At 37.2% G+C, this 23,228-nt stretch overlaps 1 protein-coding gene across 3 annotated transcripts in view; it reads right to left on the reverse strand.

Moving 5' to 3' along the window:
* LOC126764475 (tyrosine kinase receptor Cad96Ca) overlaps positions 1-23,228 on the reverse strand; it is a 244,431-nt gene that overhangs the window by 145,811 nt on the left and 75,392 nt on the right. The window lies entirely within an intron of this gene.

The raw sequence follows: 23,228 nt of genomic DNA on the forward strand, positions 1-23,228 counted from the left end.
TGTACAGCTTTTGGCGTACTCTGAGGATATTGATACTATTAGCTTCAACAACGGCACCTTTGGTTCGGCTTTCTCCAGAATGAATAAGGAGGCGAAGCAACAGTCGTCGCATTTGCGACTTGTCTACCACGGCACTGTTCACTAGAGTGGGTCGATTCCGGACTTTTTTCGATTCGGGATTTCTAATGGTGCGGAAAAGTTGTCTTAGTACTTCCTGATTGCAATGCAACTTTTTGTTTTGAGATCGGATTGCATCTTCTACCCCAACTCCGGCCTTGAAATTTCGGTAATAAAAAATCGTGAAATTGTCTACCTAGCGCCTGAAATACGCATCTCATGGCAAAATGTATAAAAAAAAGTTATTTGTCACGTCATTTGCTACCGAAATGGTATATATGATCATGGCCGTAGGACGAACCGTTCCCGAGATACGAGCGAAAATGCGGCACGCCACAGCGCAAGGTGAAAATCGGCTTGCGACCACACTTCTTGACGTTGATTTCGCCGAGTGCTATCACTCACATTCATTCACCTACGCCAAAGGACACATTCGGATAGGTCTCCACACAAATATTTTTTCATCGAGTTCCTTCACTCTTGTCGGCGATTTCGCCGAGTTCTATCACTTACATTCATTTCCCTGCGCCATACGACACGTTCGGACTGGTCTCCACATAAATATTTTTTCATCGAGTTCCTTCACTCTTGTCGTTGATTTCGCCGAGTGCTATCACTTATATTCTCTCAACAGAACACAGAACTCAAAATGTCTGTATCTAAATTTAAAATTAAACAGAAATGTCCTGTGTGGCATATATCCGTACAATCTCTCTGAGTCCCAGTTACCTACTTACCAGGATGTTCTTTTGTGTTATCAGTTTGAAAGATTTCGTATAGGGCGACTCCGAGGCGACAACTATGAACCTAGGAGTAAAGAGGTTACAGAAATAGTTGCAAAAAAGGTTGAAAATACTTTCAAAAAGTCATCTATTCCGATAGTTTCACACACCAGAGTTGTACAAATTCTCACCACATACCATAAGAAATTTCTGACTCTTTAACAAATGTTTTTAAGGAACCCAATAGGTTTGAGCTCTAAAAGAGACGACTTTGTCTCTTCTGCCGGAAAATTATTTAACATCGCTGCTTGTTGTAAATGCATTTATTTTTCTTCTTGCACTTGTCCAAAGGAAAGGAAAGTTCCTATCAATGAACAACCATTTCTCTTGGACCAGAGAACCAGAAGAATTGGTCGCATTGGAAGTGTTGATCTACCTGAAACAAAAAAGATTCTCATACAGACGACAACAATGTAGGTGCGTCGCACATGGATTCTTCCAAAAACGATGCTGATGATGAAATTTCTTTTCCATCCTCTAAAACCAAATAAAACACACTATTATTAGAACACACTGCTTTAGCTGCCCAAAGATTTGGAGTAAGTGATAGAGCAGCGGCCTTGGTTGTTTCATCTGCTTTTCTGGATGCCAAAAAAGCAGGTTTGATAACAGAGGATCAGGCTAGCTTTGTCACTGACAAATGCAAGATTAGTCGGCAAAAAAAAGTGTTGGAGTTAAGCTCCAAAACATCGAAAGTATTGATTCTGTATATGGGCTGTATTTTGACGGCCACAAAGACAATATACTTACACAAGTCAGCGAAAGTGAAAAGTACTACCACGACACTGGCAAAGAGGAACATATTTCTCTTATAGCGGAACCTGGTTGTCATTACTTTGGCCACGTCACCTCTCCTTCCGGGTCAGCTGAGGATGATACGCAAGCTATATGGCAACATTTACAAGACAATTTTGAAAAAATTGGAACAAAAATTGGAAAGGTGGAATCATTCGGAAACTAGAAGAAAGAATATGTAGGCCATTACAGTGGTTGTTTGTCTTCTGCATTTCAACGAACTTCCATTTCGTGCTCTTTTCGAACACATAGATGGTGTCTCAAAGAGTCCAAATACATTCTCTGGCGACATAGGTAAACTGCTCCCTTATTGTGAAAAGTTGCTTGTTGTCAAAGTTTTCCATTCTGCCAATTATGTTCTGAGGTTATTAATTCGACCCAACTTAGCACAGACCAAGCTTATCTCTATAAAATATCAGAAGCTGTTATTTCCGGTCAATGTTCCTCAGATTTAGCGTCGATGCATCCAGGTAACATGTGCAAATCTCGCTGGCTCACCTGTGCAAATAGAATTCTGAGATTATACATTTTTACTGACAAACCAACAAAGGAAATAAAGATTTTGGTCAAGTACATACTTACAGTTTACTCACCTTTTTGGTTCTCAATAAGATTCAACAGTTCAATCAAACATGGCTCGCGCCATCTCTATGCTGCAATTCAAAGGTCGAGATACTTACCTGCTAAACTGCGCAAGGTTGTCGATTCATCCATTCAACAGAATGCTTTCTTTGGTCTTTCAGAAAACATTCTCCTTAGTATGATGACTGACGAACGGATAGAAGTCAGAAAGTTGGCCCTTGACCGTCTTCTGGCAGCCAGAGAAGCAGAGTCTGACACTGTAAATGGAAGGGTTAGATGTAATAAAGTGCCAAAGCTGAAATTCAAAGCTAATAATTATTACGATATGATTAACTGGAAGACTATTACCTTGACTGTTCCACCAGTTCTTTGTTCAGTTTCTAACGAAGAACTCATAAAAGGGCTGTCGGAAGACACTGCAGAGGTATGGAAATTTAGTGAATTCCCCTCTCACACCGTGGCAGTCGAGAGAACCGTCAAACTGGTGACAGAGGCATCTTCTAAAGTTATTGGCCCCCAATCTCGTGATCATTTTATACGCTCTACACTGAAATCTAGGCAACAAGTGCCAAAGTTTAGTACGAAATCTGATTTTATCAATAAATTTAACACAGATTCAGACTAAAACAAGCCTGACATATGGTTGGTTGGTTGGGTTGGGCTTGAGAGGAACCCAAAGAGCAGCCACCTCCACGCGGTGGGTTCGGGGTGACCAATACAGGTTAGCTGAGAGCTGCAACAATTTTCACCTTGCGCTGTGGCGCGCCCCCTTTTCGCACCCCGAGAGATCCCCTCACAGAGGATATGTTGCTCGAGAAGTGAGCGACGACAAGCATTTGAAGTGTTTCTTCACTACTGGGGGCCCACTTCCCATTTGCGTCCTTGAGATACCCCAGGGACATTGGGGTTTTTGCGAGAATACCCCAGAATCTCAAGGACTCGTGACATTCTTCCACTTTTTCACAGAAGCACTTCCACGAGGTCCTCTTGGCCTTTCTTAACTCGGACTTATATATTGAAAGTCCTACTTTCTACAAAGCTCAGTCATCAGATAACCCACTTCTGCGGGCCTTGTTGAATAGCCGTCTACAAGACGCCCTGATATCCGAGAGCTCCGTAGTCCACCATGGAGGCAGCCTTGCACGCCGAGCTGAAGACTTCAACCCACTCCTCCACCGCATCAGTAGTGGCCAACGAGTCCACCCCCGGTGCGCGTGGGAGAGTTTGCCGAAGCCTCCTGCGGTAACCTTCCCAGTCCGTGTTCTTAGGGTTCCTAAAAGATTTCCTAGGCGGACCTTTTCCGACTAGACTAAACTCGATGTACCTGTGATCCGAAAAGGAGTGATCGTCGAGGACCCTCCAGTTCGAGATCAGGACCTCCTCCCTGCCTGCGGTCACAAAAGTAGGAGAGTTTCCTCTAATACAAATGCGAAGATCTTTGCCGATAATGAAATTAAAAAGCGAATCATCTCTACAGTTAGTATCCGAGCTTCCCCAGATCTGGTGCCGCGAGTTAGCGTCGGAACCGATTATGACTCCAGTGCCTTGTACGCTTCGGCTAAGGTCCTCCTCAGCAGTAAGGGAGTTGGCCCCACCACATCATCGTGTGGCATGTATGCCGAGATAAGCCAGAAATCCCCGGTGTCATACTCCAATTTCGCTGTCACAATGTCAGCGCTGCTGAAATTAGGTAAAAGAAATACGGTTAATTCATTCCTTACCAGCATACAGGCTTTGTTCCTACCTGCATCCTTGGCCGTCAGGAGCCTATGGCTCTTTGTCCTCAATCCAGAGATCCCGTTACAAGTCAGTCACGGTTCCTGGATCAAGACGACATCAGCTCCGTCTTGTTCCAGACGGAGAAATAGATTGGCGGAGGCCGCCTTCGCATGCTGGAGGTTAATCTGGAGGAATTTCATCCTTCAGACTTTCCTCCAGGAGCGCTATTTCAGCGCCCAAGTCGTGATCGACCCGAACCTCCTCAAACAGTTTTTCGAGGCTGAAGACGGAGTCGCCAATCGACGAACCGCCCCAACACTCGCCACATCCGAGAGATTCGGATCGACTTCCACGGTCATTTGACCGTCGGTGCCCTCTGTCGCATCGATTTCCACGGTTGTTTGACCGTCAGTACCCGTTGTTACATCCACCGCAGCCACCGCAGCTTGAAGGCCATCAGCTCTGGCTTCCGATGGAAGTACTTTCAGCACTACCATCTCAAAAGTGTTCACAGTCATAATATCGAAGTCGTAAACACTTTCGCCTATCTTGGAACCAGCATCAACATCAACTCTTGCCAAAAGGTGCTACTTCGAGCTGAGTAAGCAATTTGGAAGTAAAGCTCTCTCCACGAACAAAGACCAAACTATATAAGTCACTCCTTTTTCTCAACCTGCTATATGATGCAGAGGCATGGACGATGCCACAGCTAATGAGCTTTCGAGTTTGCGAGAGAAGTTTTATGGTCCTTTGCGTACTGGCTACGGCGAATATCGCATTCTAAGGTTGGAATAGTTCAGCGAATTAAGACACAGCGGCTACGATGGTTAGGTGATGTCGTCTGAATGGATGAAAATACAGCAGCTCTGAAGGTGTTCGACGCAGTACCCGCCAGAGGAAACAGAGGGGGAGAAGTGGAAAACTCCAATTAGCGCAAAAAGCAAATAAGAATGTTTTAAAACTGTTTTCTTGAAGATTTTCGAATATTCGTATTTTCATATGAAACTTTTATGTTAAGTTAGTTAAATAATAACATTTTCTTTGCATAATGTTGATAATTAACATCATTGTTTAACTATGCAGAATATCTTGTATACTCTCGCGAATTGTGAAAATTAAGACACGTTTGTCTGCAATATTTGTTTATTAACATGTAAGAATTGAGTAAAAAATCAATAATATTTAGTATATGACGAAACGAATGGTCTACCGTATAATACAGATATTAAACTACAGTTTGATCAGGAACATATTTCCCAGCAATTCCATTGAGATAATTTAGCCTAATAGAGTCAGAGAACGTACATATATTTATAGAAAAAGTTCACGACGTCGAGAATTTAGGGCTATTTCAATTTTAGGATATTTACTGTTTCGGATGAGCGTGTTTCACCACTTAACATCAGGGGACACAAAAATAGCAGAATTGAGCATTTTCAGTGTTAACTAAAAAATATAAAGCTAATTTCAATGTAAAGAAATGTACGCTTACAGATTCGTTTATATTCTATGCGCAACCGACTCGGCATATACTTAAGTATGTAATTTTTAGATGATCGGTATATATTTGGTATCAAAGCATGTACTTAGTATATACATAAGTATGTATGTATGTACACATATTAAAATTTACCTACATATATAGTTCATGATGATTCCATAAAATCATTAAAAATATATAATAGAATAAATTTTCTATTATTACCCAAATAATTAATATAAGTTTAATGTATTTGGTTTTAAATTTAATTTAACATTAAAAGTTTTCATATCATCCTAAACGATCCAGCGGTCGCATATGTGCTCATATATACAAGAAATTATGTGTGCAAATTAAAAACTCCGTTTAGTTCCCGTGGGCAATTACGGGCAACTGCCCGTGAGCAACTCCCCGTGGTCAACTACGGGCAACTGCCTCGTTTTCTTTATTACATTTTCTTAAATACAATATTTTGCTTAAGCCTAGATACAAATATTAATCTTACATTCTAGGAAGTATATCTACAATCCACTTGAGATAGGACATATGTAGGACATATGTTACAAGTGGGAAGATTCATCTTACAATCTATGAGTTACATTTTTGGACCACCTAAGGCGGACAGTATTAGCAAAGTACACATAAAGTTACTTACGGATACTTAATACGGACCATATGGGTCGTAAGTGTCATGTTACATATTTATGACAGATAAAGAATATGTTCATGTAATGTGAACTGGTGGTATTAACTCCCTCACCTCTAAATTGAAGCGTCCCGATTCAAATGGATATATAGTAGTACGTGAGGCTATAGACTATTTTATCAATTTGAACAGTACTACTATTTTGAAATCTTAATTTATTTAAATTTGACTCTTAAATATACTTTCGATACATTTTATATTATTTTTGACTTCTAATTATTTTTTGATGGAAGTGTTTTTATATATGACATCTTTTATTGTATTATTGCCTGAATACATTTCAGCAATTTTTTCTTTTACATTTAGGGTTTTCTCAAGTCGCATAAAGTTATAAGTTATAACGATTCGAAAACATAACATTGAGAATTGTAAATGTGTAAACTCATTTTTGTATGAAATCTAACAACATTTTTTTTTTTTTAAGCAAGTGTAAAAATTTATAATTTTACGATTTTACGATGGCTTGTGAGTACCCCAATTATTGAAATTATTTATATAATATATTAGTACCTCCTTTTTTGGAGCATTTAAATTTAGTATTTTTATATTCTATTTGGCTTTTCGCCATTCTTTTTTGTTTTATTATACCGGTAAAATCTTCGGCTGGCGTTGTTGAACTTTTTGCTCCACAATTTTAAAGTATTTTTTTATTTTTAGTATTGCCGGTACTTTCTTCGGCTGGTGCCTTAAGACTTTTTTGTTCAAAGTAATATAAATTTTGAATTTTTATATTTTGATTTACATATATATATTTATATTTATTTTATATATTTTTCCATTATTTTTTTGTTTTATTTTGCCGGTATGAACTTCGGCTGGCGTTTTAGGACCTTTTTGTCCCAAAATATTTTTTTTTTAATAAAATATTGCCGGAAAAATCTTCGGCAGGCACTTCAGGAGTTTCTGTTCCCAAAGAATTATATTTTTTTCCTTTAAATTTATTTTTCGGTTTTGTTTGTTTTTTTTTTATATATATATATTTGAGAGTTTCATGAATCAAATTAATACTCACAATAAACAATTTTTATACTTAATTTAATTAATAAATACATATGTATAAGCCTTACTTACAACTAATTTTATGTTGCTGCTTCTACTGCTGCTGTTGTTACTGTTGCTATTGCTGCTGTTACTACTGTTGCGGCTATTGTTGACTTTGCTGTTGCTGTTGCTTTTTAAGTCGAATTTTGGCGGTTGGTTGTGCAATGGTCGTCGTTGGCGGCCGTGTGCGAGGTTTAAATGAAATCAGTTTTTTGGTGAAATTTCTGATTTACAGAATTTTTTTTTATTTATTTGTTTTTATGTGGATAGTTTATCGATCCACGCACTTTCTTCTATTTGTTTGAAATTTTCAAAAATTTTCACTTTCAGTTTATGGTTTTTCAATTCACATTTTAAAATCACTTTATTTGTGAAACTGTTGTAGTTTTTTGTTTCTCAATTTTACTTATTTTTTCAATTGTTGTAACGCGTACGTTAGCTTGTTTTTCGCTCGTAATCCGTATAGATGAGGCGCGTTCGATTGGCAGTAGGCACAAACACACACTCGAAATTTTTTCAATAATTTTCTAAGTGGCTGAGATTTTATTGATTATGTGTCTCTTTTTGGACTTAGCGTTTTTTTAACTTTTTTTTACTTTTCTCCTCAATTGAGGATACTTGATTGTTTTTCAAACGGTAACACGGGGATTTTTTGTCCCCTTAAATGGTTACCGCCGAAATTTATTGTTACATTTTGGTCCGCCAGAGATTATTTCATCTCCTGGCAGGATCGCCAATTAAAAACTCCGTTTAGTTCTCATGGACAATTACGGGCAACTGCCCGTGAGCAACTCCCCGTGGTCAACTACGGGCAACTGCCTCGTTTTCTTTATTACATTTTCTTAAATACAATATTTTGCTTAAGCCTAGATACAAATATTAATCTTACATTCTAGGAAGTATATCTACAATCCACTTGAGATAGGACATACATATGTAGGACATATGTTACAAGTGGGAAGATTCATCTTACAATCTATGAGTTACATTTTTGGACCACCTAAGGCGGACAGTATTAGCAAAGTACACATAATGTTACTTACGGATACTTAATACGGACCATATGGGTCGTAAGTGTCATGTTACATATTTATGACAGATAAAGAATATGTTCATGTAATGTGAACTGGTGGTATTAACTTGCATGTAAACAAATATGACAGACCATATGCATAATGTTTATAAATTAAATGTATGTGCTTATGTAAATATGTAAACTCAAGTGCTGAACACAATGCTCGTGACACGACATGGCAGCACGACAGTGAACTGAAAATGGCGTCGTGAAGCCCACTACATGAACCTTTGTGAGAAGGCAGCAACATAACAATGGCCGGCATGTACACAAAACAACGCAGTTGTCCATTTTGTATATGCATAATTTCGTTGTGGCCATACTAATACCTTGCACTTCAATGAAATTTTAATATTTTGTTCAAAGTGAAAATTTGTATGCAAAAAATAAGTAATTAGGTATATCTATTTGTTTTAAATTATTAAGTGTTATATTAGTGGCGTCACCACTCTACCTCCTCTTTCTATCTTCCATTCTACTGTCAACTCTACTGTCGGCCTGCAGTCGTGTAGTCATGCAGCTGTCAAAATAACAGTGTACATAAGAACGTGTGTATTTTAATATTTGACAGATGTCGTTTGCTCTCTGTCGCGATCATTGTGTTCAGCAAAGAGTCAGTGTGTCGACGGACCGTCGCGGCGACAAAGTGGCACAACATTGTGTTGTTGGTAGAAAATCCGTGCTGTGCCGAAAAAATAAGCGAACGATCGCCGATTCTCACCGCTTCCCTTGCTGCTCTAACAGCTTCCCCAACAAACCAGCGTAACAATGTATGTTTGTGTGTGAGCTTGCACACATATCGGCGCAGATTTTTGCAAGCCACGGAAAAATATTTTTTACATTACTTGACAAATACAGTCAATCCCTGTAAGATACAGATTTTGTTTGTTAAAAATAAAAATATAATATGACACATAAGCGAGTGCGTATAATGAAGCGATTGGTACTTAAAACAATAATTTCGATGTATTTCAAAAAACCAACCGTGAGATGCAACAAGATATAGGCAGTTAAGAGGGATGATTTTCATTTAAGCGGAGTACTACTTAACCGGGATCCACTGTACACATAAATCAGAGGAATATTGAATATTTTCTTTGATACACTTCTTGACTTGAAAATCCACAAATAAACTATGTTGTCAATTTTATTCTAATATATTTGAATGCTTATATTTGCGGGGTTGTCACTTTTTTCTTTTCATACAAATGTCAGAAAATGTTAAATTTATGATTTTTAGCTTTTGCCATCGTCGCGAAAAGACGCTTGTCGGCAAAGGCATGCTCGGGGAGATGTAATGGTATTTGTTTTTATGAATGAAGCGAGTTTGCCTGTTGAAAGTGCGCTTGCGTTCATGAATGAAAATATTGTTAGGTTTTTTCTACATATTTGAGCATCGACTATTTGGCTGCCATATTGACTTGTGACGCTGCTGACGCTATTTAAAACCATTGTTGTTTTTGTAGAACAATATTTGTAATTTTTGCTATATGTGAACGCATATAAGTATGTAATTCAAAATTCAAACGATGGTTGTTTTTGTAAAGCAGTGGTGCGCACGCCTCAATATTACTACATTTTACGTTTGCGCTGCACAAACATTGCTATAGATTTTCGTACGTACCTAGCGTACGTGTTCAGCCGCTTTCGTGTGCGTGTGATATTTTTCGCAGTAGCAGAATTATCAGTCAAACACGCGTGTTTGGATTTTTATTGCGTTGAGCGCCACTGTTGTAAAGCAATGTTTGTAGTTTTTGTGGGTGACATATTTACATATTTGTATGTTGGTTTGTGTATACAATATTTGTTCGGCAATATCGCACACATATGCATATGTATGTACATATAGAGCAATGCACACACACTTTTTACTGATAAATGATAATAGGTATCACGATTTGAATTTGAATTCTACCTACATACATATGTATATTTTTAGCTTCATTTATATGAAATTATATTATAGTATCAAACAAAAGAAATATTTAAAAAATAGCTCTTTTTCGTACATTAACTACAATTATTGTTTTGGAAATAGCATACTTTAATTAGAATATTATCAGTTTTGCATGTATTCATAAAAATGGTAATCATATCAATTAATATGATGGCAAAAATTACCTTCCGTTGTTTTTTGGAAAATGAAAACTTTTTTAAAAACTGGAAAACTGTGATTCTGCTTGTGGATTATTTTTATTTGGTCTTTTAAATTTTTTTACATCAAGTCGAGAATATGATATCATGTTGTTGATATCATATTTGATTATCATTTGATCCCCTTTTATGTCATTTTCCATCACTTTGGTCAGAACTTCTGGCGATATGTCCTCACTTTCTCGACGGATATTGTCTTTAAGAGCTGCAAGAGACTGAGGCTTGTTGAAATAAATCCCTACTTCAAAAAGCCCCACAAAAGAAGTCTGGAGCGGTCAAATTAGGCGATCCTGCTGGCCAGTGCAAATCGCCAAAACGGGAGATTAGGCGCCCGGGAAATGCATCCTTCATCATATCGGTTGTGGCACGCAGTGTAGCGTAGCATTGTTTATTTACATGTATTTCGCATGTGTTTACTACACAAATGTCAAAACAGAATTGACATTAGAGGTAAATTGCAAAGTTTATAGCATCTTCTGATAGGAGGAGGACGTTTGCGCCACCCGTATTTGCGCTGAGCTAATTTGGTTGTCTTAGCTTAAGTGGCTTAGGAGATATTTCCATTAACCTTATTAGAGGGCGGGACCATGCCTACCTTTTACATTTTTTTCCCATAGGTGACCCTTGTTACTGCAATATTCCCCCAAATTAGAGTTTTAAATGCTAATTTAGTGCTTAGTTATGGCTGTCGGTTAATGGAGTTTTGCGGGCGTGGCAGTGGTCCGTGTATACTAAATTTCTTCAAGACATCTTAGTTTTTACTCAAGTTACAGTCTACATGGACGGACGGATTTCAACTACTTTCGTCATCCTGATAGTTTGTATGCATAATCCTACATCTGTCTCGATTAGTTCTAGGTGATACGTACAACCGTAAGGTGAACAGAACTATTATACTCTGTAACCATATTTTGCAAGAGTATTAAACACCCGTTGAAAGGCATATCAAACAGGTGGAAGTAAATTGGTCGCTGAATGATACCCTCTGCTGTTCGAACGTTCGCCACACGTATTTTAGAATCATTTCCTGGAATACAGTTTATAACTCTTCCAATATGCCATTTGGAGGTGGTAGGTTGTCTTTATGGATAATAATAATTGAGATGTTGTTGATGTGGAGTCGAAGCGGGAAACTACTTTAATCGTACTTAAAGTACGCTGATATATTAATTTCAACACCTGGTGCCTTTTAGTGGTTGTTATTTGATTCCATTTTTATAAGTTGCTGATTTGATCTCACAATGTCTGCTCTAAGATTGCCCTTAATGCACGACCAATTTAAAAATTACCTTATAATCGTTTGAATCTGATGATAATGGTGTTAAAGGTCGAGAATGTAGCATAGCTTCTATTTCAACCTGGACTGTGGCTAGTTTTTTAGATATGAATCTTGCATTTTTGATGGTACGGTCATAGTGCCCCTTACCCGATTTGATTGCATACTCCCAAATACCGCCCAAAATGATGCGCTAAAATTTGTTGCGTTATCGCAACACCGCCCTTGTCGGTACACCAACGACCTACCCTACAAATCTAAAGTCTTATGAGAGCCACGATTGCTTTTGATCATGCATGGTAGTTTTTCCGATGTAGGAGGCGAACATAATGGTTAACCAATTCGCATATATGCTTGACAGTGGCATTTGGGTGTTTTCTTTCTTCTGGAATATCCGCTGATTCTAATCGACCTCCAACTTTGAGTATTTGAAATCCTTCAGTATAGTTCTGTAAGAAATTAATTTGATAAGCAAAATGTGTAAGTTAAATAATATTAACTATGCAAAAAAAGTTGTGATGCAATTGTAGCCAAAGTGTTAAATAGGCACTATATTGTGCACTATGTCGAAATTTAGTGATAAAACGAAACATCCAATCTATTAATCAAAAGCCGCTGGTGCAGTTACTTCGCTGAACCACGATTTCCAAAACGTAATTGGTGCTAACAATTGAATTGAATACGTTTCTCCCTTTCGACAACGTCTGTGTCAGCAGCTATCCTTTGGCCATTTGTATTCGTTTTCAAATCTGGTATGGTGGGTACAACTCTGGACTGAGTGGCAGAGTGCGTAGAAGAATTGTAGTAGTAGTGACACACTTCTTGGTAACAAGAGTATACTATATCTTGCACAGCCAAATGCACGAATCGATGAAGAAGCAGAATCTATGTATCTGAGGGGAATCTATAACTGTTGAAAAACCAGACCTCGGGACCGTAATTAATGAAAGATCCAAATAATAAATAAGCAGTTCAAAAAGTGTTTACAAGTGTATTCAATGTTCTGTGGCACTGATTCATCCCTGTGCAACTTAGTAGCCCTATTTCTTGCACCAAGATTTTTGATTTTGACAGGACAGTGCTAGTTTGTCTTCCAATAAAAAGTAAAACAATCAAGATTATGATTCCATTTTAATCCAAGTACACGTTCCTGTTTATTGAATCGTTTCAGTGCCGAAGTGTATGACTCACTCTCGACGGATTATTCACAAAAGGCAATTTGACTACTATTCTGCCGCAAGGTCTTCTTGATACGGTTTACTTGTATCTTGTTAAATAAATAATCATAGCTTGAGAGATTTTCCAATGACGTCAAGAAACAATAAATAGCTGAAGCCTTTTCAATAAAACTTCTTAGCTGAATGCCATTTGGTTTGGCTGGTAAATCTTTTGGTTAATTTTGTTACCTGAAACGCTTTTACCGAGGCTTGACATTGAAGAAAATTTAAGGGTTGAATTTTTCATTATTTCTTAAATTGAAATCGTGATCAATTATTTACTTCAACGAGATGATAAAGTTTTGATAATTTGAATACTTGCCATCAAATGAAGGAAGCTTTAGTGGCAGATGTTATGAACTTGATTATACCACGCAAGGGTATAGTTATAGTTTTGATGCAACACCCTTCCAGGTCCTCCTTCTTCATCCTCCATTCTTCCGATGTCAGTTTGAATTAAGAAAATCTGATTAAAATATGACTCGAGAATGCCTGAACGGCAATTGTACTCAGCAACTGAAAGAGCCCTTCCACCTAAACTGGCGTCAACGATATTTCAGGTCAACTGAAAAGTTCTCGGCCCATCCATATGATTTTTAGTTAACCGTAACTTTCAAAAGGCGCTTTTATAAATTTGACAACTGTCGTATCATTCGTTTGTGAATTTTTGCAGATTTTGTTTTTGTAAAAAAAATTATAACGCAAAACTTGGCTTGATAACGAGTTCCCGGACACTGCGCCAGGAAAATTAACCACCAAAGATTGCTTTGCTAAATACAGACGTTGTTAGCAAAATGTCCACCAAAAACGGTGAACGCAGTGAACACCCAAAAAATGTTGTTATCGACGAAAATATCAAAAAGGTTCACAAAACAATTTTGGAAGACCATAAAGTGAAGTTTTTCGAGATAGCAGGCACTCCCGATTACTTGGATATGAGAAAGCTCTGTTCAGAGTAGGTGCCGTGCGAGTTCACTTTTGACAAAAATAAAACTACGAGTTGATGATTCGGAGTAGTGTTTATAGATGTTCAAGCGTGTTAAACTCGAGTTTTTGCGTCTCTATATGACATTGGATGAAACATGGCTCCATCATTTCACTCCACAGTTCAATCGATAGTTACTCAAGTGGATTGCATACGATGAACTCGCTCTAAAGCGCTTCAAAAAGTGTATCAATTGGGCTTCGAAGTGCTTCCGCATACACCGTATTCTCCAAATCTGACCCCCAGCGAATATTCCCTGCTCTCAAATCACAGAAGAATGTGCGCAGGGAAAAATTTTTTGTCGAATGAAGAGGTGATCACCGAAGCTGAGGTCAATTTTGAAGCAAAGGATAAATCGTACTACAACAAGTAAAGTAGAGCTAAGTTTGGGTGCAACGGAACATTTTATACTCTTGAAACTGGCAGGAATTAAAGCCAGGGAAATATCTAAAAGGTGTAAAATGGATAGAATCAGAATCCAAGCAATTTTTCATATACATATCTATAATAAGTATATATAACTCAACCGATATATTCGGCAAAAGGTTTGTTAGAAAAACAAAAATCAGTACGTGTAGTATATGTGAGTTGAGTAGTATCGATCCTATTTTATCTCTTAACTACTACACTATTGCGAGGAAAAGTATCTTTCTGGATTTCAATTGTATTTCACATACATTGACCGATATTTTCGGTCAAAAGTCAACTATAGATGCTGGGGTCCTCATATTCGGTACCTAGGGGCTTGAACAGTTTTCATTGGATTTGGGAAATTTTTGATCATAATAGACAATTTATGGTGAAAGTAGGAGATTTCATATCGGATGAAAGACAAATAAGTGCTGGAGTACCACAGGGCAGCGTTTTAGGCCCAACTCTATACATCATATATACAGCAGATCTTCCAACAGCTAATATTATATTAACTTCAACTCTTGCGGATGACACAGCTATAGGGAGCCGTAACAACTGCCACATTTTAGCATCAAGAATATTAGCGGAGCATTTAAGTTCTGTCAAAGAATGGCTAGTAAAGTGGCGTATAAATGTGAATGAACAGATGTGTAAGCATGTTACATTTTCGCTTAGACCAAAGATGTGCCCGGCAGTAAAAATAAACAAAATTTTAGTACCCCAAGCGAACGAAGTAACATATCTTTGTATTCACCTAGATAGAAGGCTCAAGTGGGGAAAACACATCTCTAGTAAAATAACATGTATGAAGATTTACGTTTATAAGATCGTCACAGGTAACGAATCATGGATCTATGCGTATGAGCCCGAAACAAAACGGCAATCGACAAAAAAAAATAAAAATAAAAAAAAAGAAAAAACCATTTTCGTTGATAAATATGCCTATTTACATATATTATTAGGCCAGAAATATATATGTATAGCAACCTCCTACGCTCTTTTCAGCAAAACAAGAGTACATTTAGTTTATTATGGTTGTCAGGTTATATCAGGAATTATTTCTCTCATTTTAGTTTGATGTGATTTATAATCGTGTTTTTTAATATTTTTAAACCATATTTATTTTTTACTTTTAAGTTTGAGTAGCGGCGAACGCCGGGGGGGTTTGGGGTGTTAAAACCTCCCCCAAAGTAATTGAATTTTTAAATAATAGAATTTAGTTCTACATAGTCATTTGAAAAATTGTAATTTGTTGTTTCAAAGCAATCTTTCTGCCGACGATGTATGAATATGTAAAATAAATGAATACATTAGTCACTAACAGCGTTGCCGATTTGATACAATTGTATCTTTTTTGATACTTTTTTTTCTAAATTTTGTGATTTGATACTTTTTTGTTCACAAACGGCCTATTTTGATACTTTTCTGCTGATAGAATTTAATTTTTTGAAACTATGAAAATGTTAAACTAAAAACAAACCTATTGTATCTGGATAGTATTAAAAAGTTGTGGGAATGTAGGCCAATTAAAAACCCAGAAAAATATAAACTGGACAGAGACATTTTTTTTAATTTGCTTCAAAGTAATGAGCTTGCCTTATAACTCTGTGGCTGCTGAACTGGAATTTTAAGATTTAAGGGGAATGGTGAGTCGAAAATGGACTTCTTTTGAAAATTAGTTCTGAACTGAAAAGTCACCAATAAGGTTTCTATTATTTTTTTTACAGTTTATTGTTAATCATAATACAGGAAAAATAAAAACTCATTTATTATGACTTTCAGTTTTCGTTCCATGAGCAAACTGTGTGAAATAAATTTAAATTTAAAAAAATTATGCTATTTGCAAAAAAATACTTGAGTGTCTTAACTAAAATGTCTATATTTTTAATAAAAACAACCAGAAAAAACTGGTCTGAATTAGATACACAACTTTACTTATTATTTGTTTTTCATTTGCTGAATTTAGAATGTTGAAAAGGTTAAAAATCTTTTCTTCAGATTATATTTTCTAACTAAAATTTTGAATATATTTTCAGGAACTGGTTAAATCAAACAAAGAGATCCAAAACTTTTTTAGTGCATCGTTTTTTAAAGATTGGAGCAACAATCCCTATATCTGTCGCTTCAAGTGAACGCTCGTTTTCCTCACTTCGCAGGCTTAAAACACATTTAAGAAATAAAACTGGAGAAGCACGCCTGAACGGAATGGCTCTCTTGAATATCCATAGAGATATAGACGTGACGGAGGAAGAGATTTTAAATGTTATGGCCCAAAATAAAAGAAGATCAGACTTCAATTTGTGAATAAAATAATGAAACATTGTCCTTTTACATAAAACCCCCCCCCCCCAAATTTTTTTCCTGCGTGCGCCACTGAGTTTGAGGGTTATATTTTTGTACAGTTAGAAGGCCGAAAATAAGCGAAATTTCCACAACTTTTTCTGAGATAACTTTTAAATTTATTGATCCGAAAAATTTATGCACATGTTTTGGTATTTTTGAACTGTAGTTAAAGATTTGGTATTATAAAAATATATATTTGGAAAGGAAGTACAGCTAATCTCTGGGAGCTCCTCTCAAAAAAGACGATTTGCGGTCAAAGTAATGTAAAATCTAATAAAACCAATCGAAGGAATAAGCAAAATAAAATTTTTTGAGCCACAGTGGGCGACAAAAGTCTACGTACGACCCATATTTTCGACGTATTGCTGAATGTAAAAATAGTATGGAAAAAGTAATGATGCAGTTTTGTTTTAATTACATTTTTATTAGGAAATTATAAAACAAAAAGTGTACTCCAATACAAACATAACAAACTGTTCACAAAAAACTAAAAAAAACCATTAACAAAAGTCTACGTACGACTAGCATTTTAATAAAAAAAAAACATTTCAATAAGGCACTGAATCTTAAAAATTAGTAATTTGTTGGCCCACCATGGGCATCTATAACTGCTTGTCAGCGTCTAGGCATTGAAGAAGCTAAATTTTCAATCTCAACGGGTGTTATATGTTGCCGATCTTCCTGTAGTTTCTCTCTTAGTGTTTGCGCACTGGTAATGACATGTTTTCTCACCTTACGTTCCAAAATCTCCAGACATGGGGCATAGTAAAGCAGCCATTCCTTTATAATGTGGGCCGTGTGCTTCGGATCGTTATCTTGCTGGAAGAGCCAGCTCCTACCAAGGTTTAGTTTATCCACGGATGCTCTTAAACTTTGTTCTAATATATTCTTATATTGAAAACGATCCATGGTCCCCTCCACAAATACTAAGTTTCCTACTCCAGATGCAGCCACAGCGCCCCAAACCATGACATTTCCACCGCCATGCTTGACAGTAGGGATGAGGTGTTTGGGCTTCATTGCTGTATCGGCTCTTCTCCAAACTTTGGCTCTTCCATCACTTCAAAAATGTTGTACTTGGATTCGTCTGTGAATAAAACTTGTTTCCAGAAATCAAGATCTTTATCTTTATACTTGTGGGCGAATTCTAAATGAAGCTTTCGGTTATTTTCACTGATAAGGGGTTTTCTGCGTGGAGTTCTGCTGTGCCATCCATTTTCATTCAAAGCCCTTTGAACAGTTCTGGAATGTACAATTTTATCCGATCGTACTCTTAATTCCGTGGCTAGTAAAGCAGCCATTCCTTTAAGCGTTTTCGGTCGACCGGTTCGTGGTTTATTTTCAACACTTTTGTTTTTTATAAAGTTTCTAAATATGGTTTGAACAGTTGATTTAGGTAAATTAAGCAGTTTTGATATTTCACCAAATGATTTATTCTCCTTTTTGTATTTTACCACCAGGTTTCCCACATCTGTTGAAATTTCTTTCCGAGGACCCATTGTGACAACTATACGTTATACGCGATTATATCGAAATGTGCTTAACATGAAGCTTATTGTAAAGCATAAACACAAAATAAAAATAAACGATACTTTCCCGTTACTTTCCAGTTTGCAACATGAACACAAAGTATATAATACATGCCGTACGTAGACTTTTGTCAATGGTTTTTTTTAGTTTTTTGTGAACAGTTTGTTATGTTTGTATTGGAGTACACTTTTTGTTTTATAATAAAAATGTAATTAAAACAAGTAAGGAAGGGCTAAGTTCGGGTGTCACCGAACATTTTATACTCTCGCATGATAAAGTGATAATCGAAATTTCATTATCCGTCATTTACATATTTTTCAAATACCGTATTTGTGTAAAGTTTTATTCCGCTATCATCATTGGTTCCTAATGAATATATTATACAGAGAAGGCACTAGATGGAATTCAAAATAGCGTTATATTGGAAGAAGGCGTGGTTGCAAACCGATTTCACCATATTTCGTACATGTTATCAGGGTGTTAAGAAAATATTATATACCGCATTTCATTGAAATCGGTCCAGTAGTTCCTGAGATATGGTTTTTGGTCCATAAATGGGCGACGCCACGCCCATTTTCAATTTTTAAAAAAAGCTTGAGTGCAGCTTCCTTCTGTTATTTCTTCCGTAAAATTTAGTGTTTCTGACGGTTTTTGTTAGTCGGTTAACGCACTTTTAGTGATTTTCAACATAACCTTTGTATGGGAGGTGGGCGTGGTTATTATCCGATTTCCTCCATTTTGGAACTGTAAATGAAAATGTCTGAAGGAAACGGCTTTGTAGACTTTGGTTGACATAGCTATGGTAGTTTCTGAGATATGTACAAAAAACTTAGTAGGGGGCGGGGCCACGCCCACTTTTTCCAAAAAAATTACGTCCAAATATGCCCCTCTTTAATGCGATCCTTTGTGCAAAATTTCACTTTAATATCTTTATTTATGGCTTAGTTATGACACTTTATAGATTTTCGGTTTTCGCCATTTTGTGGGCGTGGCAGTCGGCCGATTTTGCCCATCTTCAAACCTAACCTTCTTAGGGGGCCAGGAAATATGTGTACCAAGTTTCATTATGATATCTCACTTTTTACTCAAGTTACAGCTTGCACGGACGGACGGACGGACGGACAGACAGACATCCGTATTTTAACTCTACTCGTCACCCTGATCACTTTGGTATATATAACCCTATATCTGACTCTTTTAGTTTTAGGACTTACAGGCAACCGTTATGTGAACAAAACTATAATACTCTCCTTTGCAACTTTGTTACGAGAGTATAACAAAACCGCATCATTACTTTTTATACTCTCGCAACAATGTTGCTAACGAGAGTATTATAGTTTTGTTCACATAACGGTTGTTTGTAAGTCCTAAAACTAAAAGAGTCAGATATAGGGTTATATATACCAAAGTGATCAGGGCGACGAGTAGAGTCGAAATCCGGATGTCTGTCTGTCCGTCCGTCTGTCCGTCCGTCCGTGCAAGCTGTAACTTGAGTAAAAATTGAGATATCATGATGAAACTTGGTACACGTATTCCTTGGCTCCATAAGAAGGTTAAGTTCGAAGATGGGCCAAATCGACCCACTGCCACGCCCACAAAATGGCGGAAACCGAAAACCTATAAAGTGTCATAACTAAGCCATAAATCAAGATATTAAAGTGAAATTTGGCACAAGGGATCGCATTAGGGAGGGGCATATTTGGACGTAATTTTTTTGGCCCCGCCCTACTAAGTTTTTTGTACATATCTCGGAAACTACTATAGCTATGTCAACCAAACTCTACAGAGCCGTTTTTTTAAGGCATTTCCATATACAGTTCAAAAATGGAAGAAATCGGATAATAACCACGCCCACCTCCCATACAAAGGTTATGTTGAAAATCACTAAAAGTGCGTTAACCGACTCATAAAAAACGTCAGAAACACTAAATTTTACGGAAGAAGTGGCAGAAGGAAGCTGCATCCAGGCTTTTTTTAAAAATTGAAATGGGCGTGGCGCCGCCCACTTATGGACCAAGAACCATATCTCAGGAACTACTAGACCGATTTCAATGAAATTCGGTATATAATGTTTTCTTAACACCCTGATGACATGTACGAAATATGGGTGAAATCGGTTCACAACCACGCCTTCTTCTAATATAAAGCTATTTTGAATTCCATCTGATGCCTTCTCTGTATAATACGAGTATAAACATTAGGAACCAATGATGATAGCGGAATAAAACTTTACAAAAATACGGTATTTGAAAAATATTTAAATGACGAATAATGAAATCTCGATTATCACTTTACCATGCGAGAGTATAAAATGTTCGGTGACACCCGAACTTAGCCCTTCCTTACTTGTTCCATACTATTTTTACATCAAAAATATGGGTCGTACGTAGACTTTTGTCGCCCACTTATGTCAATGCCGTCGTATATGTCATACAGCTCATCGTTTCATCGAATGCCATATTCGCCGTAGCCAACGCGCAAGGGACCATAAATCTTTTGCAGAACCTTTCTCGCGAAAACTCCTAAGACCGGCTCAGATGTTGTCATCGTCTACGCCTCTGCACCATATAGCATGACAGGAAAAATGGGCCACTAATAGAATTTTGTTTTTGTTCGCCGAGAGAAGATTTTACTTCTCACTTGCCTAATTAGTTTGAAGTAGCACCTGTTGGCAAGCGATATTCTGCGTTGGATTTCGAGGCTGACATTGTCGTTGCTGTTAATGCTGGTTTAAAGGTAGACGAAATTATCTACAACTTCAAAGTTCATCATTCAGTCATCGCGGCATAAAGGCAGCTCCTTTTCATGCTGTCAAAAACAGCTTTGAAATCGACGAAGAGGTGTGTGTCGATTCTCTTCTCACCTGTCTTTTCCGAGATTTGGCGCATGGTGTTGATTTTCCAGGACTACAGTCGCACTGATAAGCTCTAGTCAGTTCGTTGACGGTGGGCTTTAACCTTTCACAAAATTCGCTCGATAGGACATTGTATTCGAAATTTGGGAGTTTTATCCCACGGTAGTTGGCGCAGATTGTGGGGTTTCCCTTTTTATGGATTGGGCAAAGCACACTTACATTCCAATCGTCTGACCATATTTTAGAAAGAAGCTAATGCATGCTCCTTATCAGTTCTTGGCCACCGTGTTTGAATAGCTCGGCCGGCAATCCATCGGTCCCCACCCCTTTGTTGTTATTCAGACAGGTAATTGCTATTCGAACTTCTTGATGGTCGAGCAATGGAACGTCTGCTACATCGTCCATAATTTAAGTATGCTCTGAGTGTCGGTTACTAGACACCTCTGGTCCGACCTTCAAACCTTTTGTTAGTCGCCGCATCTTTTCGTAGAATTTTCGATCATGACGTCTGTCGGCCAGCTTGTCAAGCTCTTCATTCTCACGCAATTCGGCCTCTCTATTTTCTGTCTGCAAATGCGTCTCGCTTCCCATGTCAACTCTCCGGATATATACCGCACGTGTTGTGGTTGATCGCAATGTTGAGAGGTAGGCAGTTTGTTTCCTCTCCGCTGCGTCACGGCACTCCTCATTGTACCAGCAGTTCTTTTGCATTTTCCCAAAACCAAAGGTTTCGTTTGCAGCTGTACGTAAGGAGCTTGAAATGTCTTCCTACAGTTCCTTTATTACGAGTTGGTGATGAGTGCTTTGAGAGAGTAGGAGTGCACGATGAGTAGAAAAATGTTCGACTGTGTGTTGTGATTGCAGATTCTCGACGTCGAACCTTCCTTATGTTTGTTGAGGTGCGTTTTTTGCTGCACAGAGGCGGGTGCGAACAATTCATCTACCGGGGTGAATGACAGTACTCGGCAACAGAGTTTCTCTCTCACCACGAATCCTACACCGAACTTGCGCTCCTTTATATGGCCACTGTCTGGGCCGTCTTAAGCCATGTGAAGACCCTAAGGCAAAAGTTATCTTGGTCCCCCTGTGATTTTTTTTATTTTTTTTTTTAATAAACAGTTCATAAAGAAAGACATTCAAAAAAAGTTTTTACATTAAACTTAGTATTTTATTAATTCATAAAAATAATTTTTTCTTGACATTCGAGTTACATACATAGTAGAATAGCTTACTTTATAAATTTATTTTCGAAGTTTCATGGTAGTGAAAATTTTTAAAACATCTTCAAAGTCGATTTTTTCTAATACATCATTTTCTATTGCCATGACAGCTAGACTATTTAAGCGATTCTGAGTCATTGATGAACGTAGACAGTTCTTAACTAATTTTAATTTTGAAAAGCTACGTTCACCCGTAGCATTTGTATATTTTCTATGACATCTATATATTTTCAAGGCTGTCATGACATTAGGAAATGAAGATTGTGACATATTATCAACAATTATTTTATAAGACTCCTGAGCCGACAAAAAGTTGTTAGATTCTAAATCGTTTAATGTCAGTATAAAATATTTAAAATGTATCATTTCTTCAGCGAAGTCACATTCAATGTATTCGAAATAACACTTTCTAAACTTTTCACAATCATTCCTCAATTCTTCATCAGATTTTATTAAAAACGTTGTTAGGAATCCAAATAAGTTTTGTATTTCTGAGTATGTTTCAAGGCGTTTTTTCAACTCTGCACAAAGCCTATCAAATATTGGCAAATATCTTTCTATTTTAAATTTATCTTGTCCTCTAAACGCAACATCTTCTGCATTTCCTTCATAGTATTTTTTTTCGTTTCCTATTACGTTGGTTTTCATCAGTCCATTCAGTATCAATAATCTCATTGGCTTTAGTAAGGTAGTAATCAAAATTTTCTCTTTCTGCGATCAAAAAGTCTAACAGCGATTTTAAAAGATTGACTGCAGAAATTAATTCAATTTGTTTGTTTTGTAAAGATATACTAACAGCATTACAACATTTTATTTTTTATTTAAATCCTTTAATAGGCACTTAGCTTCGTGAATAACTTCTGGTTTCTGATTTAAGTTGTTTATTAGGTCATGTAAAGCTTGCTGTATGCCCTCATATCCATTTGATAAAGCTTTAG

Source organism: Bactrocera neohumeralis, unplaced genomic scaffold (genome assembly GCF_024586455.1).
Source record: "Bactrocera neohumeralis isolate Rockhampton unplaced genomic scaffold, APGP_CSIRO_Bneo_wtdbg2-racon-allhic-juicebox.fasta_v2 cluster09, whole genome shotgun sequence".
NCBI classification, from domain to species: Eukaryota; Metazoa; Arthropoda; class Insecta; order Diptera; family Tephritidae; genus Bactrocera; species Bactrocera neohumeralis.